This window comes from Pan paniscus, chromosome 14 (genome assembly GCF_029289425.2).
Source record: "Pan paniscus chromosome 14, NHGRI_mPanPan1-v2.0_pri, whole genome shotgun sequence".
Classification (NCBI taxonomy): domain Eukaryota; kingdom Metazoa; phylum Chordata; class Mammalia; order Primates; family Hominidae; genus Pan; species Pan paniscus.
This window is the reverse complement of record NC_073263.2, coordinates 84,389,196-84,391,484: the sequence shown is the minus strand read 5'-3', so window position 1 is coordinate 84,391,484 and position 2,289 is coordinate 84,389,196. Positions and strand designations below refer to the sequence as shown.

General features: G+C 41.0%; 1 pseudogene; it reads right to left on the bottom strand.

The window, feature by feature from the left end:
• Positions 1-607: 607 nt before the first annotated feature.
• Positions 608-1,610, bottom strand: LOC100969384 (glycogenin-1-like; annotated as a pseudogene).
• Positions 1,611-2,289: the final 679 nt, after the last annotated feature.

Sequence of the window (2,289 nt, the reverse complement as noted above, 5' to 3'; positions counted from 1 at the left end):
GTTCCACTGCAGCATTTTAGCATGCTGCCTTATTGCATATAGAAAACTGATGAACATCTTCAGACACTAAGATCAGGAAATAAAGTGGGTTAATGCTATTAGTTGATACATTTATGGATCACTCAGCAGTGTTAATACAGGCTCTCTTTACCTGAAAGCAGAATTACAATCAACTCACTCTGGCAGCACAGGGCCATTCTAAAATGCGGGTCTAGTGAAAGGTACACACAACCAGCAAGCAAGCAAGGGACAGATGCCATGTCCTCTTCTGAAGGTAGTGACTGATTTGGAACCAGGGTCTGCAGATTTTAAAAACTGATATAACCACCTTAACTGCTTAATATTGAGTTTCCCTTATTGTGTATGTTGACAATCAGCAAAAGTGAGAATTTCTAAAATGCGCTAAAGAGGATTAAAAAGCAGAACGTTGTCCATGTAACAGAATTGCTGCTTCACAACTTTTGCCCGGTTCTCACCTGTTGTCCTGTGAAAACCTCTCCTCTGATGAGTTTTAGTGAAAGCCTCTTAAAGTCATAACAGACTTTTCTCAACCCAGCTCTAGGTACTAAGTATTAGGAACACATGTCCACAGGAAATGGCAGTGTTTCTACTGGAGGTAAGTGTCACGTGTCCTCTTGATGTCAAAGGAATCTGGTCCCATATAATCAGCCTGGCCCTATTCCCACCACTTCTTCTGTTCTTCCAAGGATACAAAAGGCTGTGCCATAGCTGGAATCTCCCCAAGGGACAGATGTGATATGCCTCCTGAGATATCTTCCACATTTACATATGAGCAGGTGTCTTTGACGAGGTCAAATTGTTGACGCAGAGGTAAAACATTGGTGGTAAAGATGCTCCACCACAGGATGAGAAACTCTGGATGAGTCACGTTGGGATCATGGGACTCGCTTTTGACATTTTTTGTTTTGGGATCATAACTATAATTCCGTGATTTGGCTCCTTCCAGGAAATGCACAACTTTGGCATTTGCACCAAACACTTTAAATTCTGGGAGGTAGGAGTATATAGTGATGTTGCTTAGGTTATAAATGAACAGCAGGTGTTTTCTGATTATCTGTTGTTGCCCAGATGCTTAAAAAATGTGTTCAGTAATACTTGGTCTCCACTGTCAAAACTACCTTGCACAGAAGTAAGATGCAACAGCTGATTATATGTTTCAACTGAAGGCTGATAAACAAAGATTCCGGAATTGGAGCAGTTAGGCCACCCTTAGTCTGGTGCTGCTGACAATTCTTCTCGCTCAAAAAGATCATCAATATTTGCTAGGATCAGAGTATCTGCATCCATGAATACACATTTTGAATACTGTGTAAGTGGCTAGGCGTGGAGCTTTGCCAGCGTGGCATCCAACTCTGGCCCCTTCATTACGGTTAGATGAGCAGAATCGCTGCTGTCCAAGACATTTACCATGATGACTTCATCAAAGACTGTCGCTAAAACTTTTCTCATGGAGTTTGAGACTTGCAGGGTGGTGAATACAACCAGGCTTCTGGTGGTCCTGTGCTGTTTTAGAGGTGAGCCCCGGACCGGGGCACCCCTTTGGTGTAGGCATAGTTTGTGGTCAATGTCACAAAGGCCTGATCTGTCATGGTGCTGCTCAGGGGTGCAGGTGGCCGGGGCAGCTGCGGGTTGGTGGCTCAGAGAAGCCTGTGCCAGAAGGCAGCAGGGCCAGCGAGGGGGTGTGGCCTCTGAATCTATGCCATCAACCCAAGGGATAATAATTGCTTCTTGCAGTAATTTCTTGGTCGCTCTTATTTCCTTTCTTTTTGATTTTTCCATCTTCCGTATAACCTGTTATTTATACCACATACTCGCTTTTTAAACATCTAATGTTTCTGTGTTACTGACTGGACCTTAGTAGTAAATATTGAACAATGCTTGCTGATTTGTTTTTCTGTGGTCTCTTCAAGGATTCCCCACAATCCAACAATAAAGACTTAATGTTTCATAAATGTTTTAGAAGTACTGCCTAGAAGGCTTAAATATTATTACCATGTATTATAAGAATGGTGATTTAACTTTTAATTTAAAATTAACGTATTTATTTCCTGGATATACCTTAGTGGATCTATAGTCATATATAGCTATTTCCTGATTGCTGCTTTAAAGAAGTTGCCCCTAATTGAATGAGTAAACTAAAAGGACAGTAAATCCTATGGTAATCTTATCATATAAAGAAGCTAAATAGTCTATCACCATCTTACTAACTTCTAAGGAATTATTTTGTAGAAGATTTGATGAATGACTTTTAGTACTTTTCTAACAATT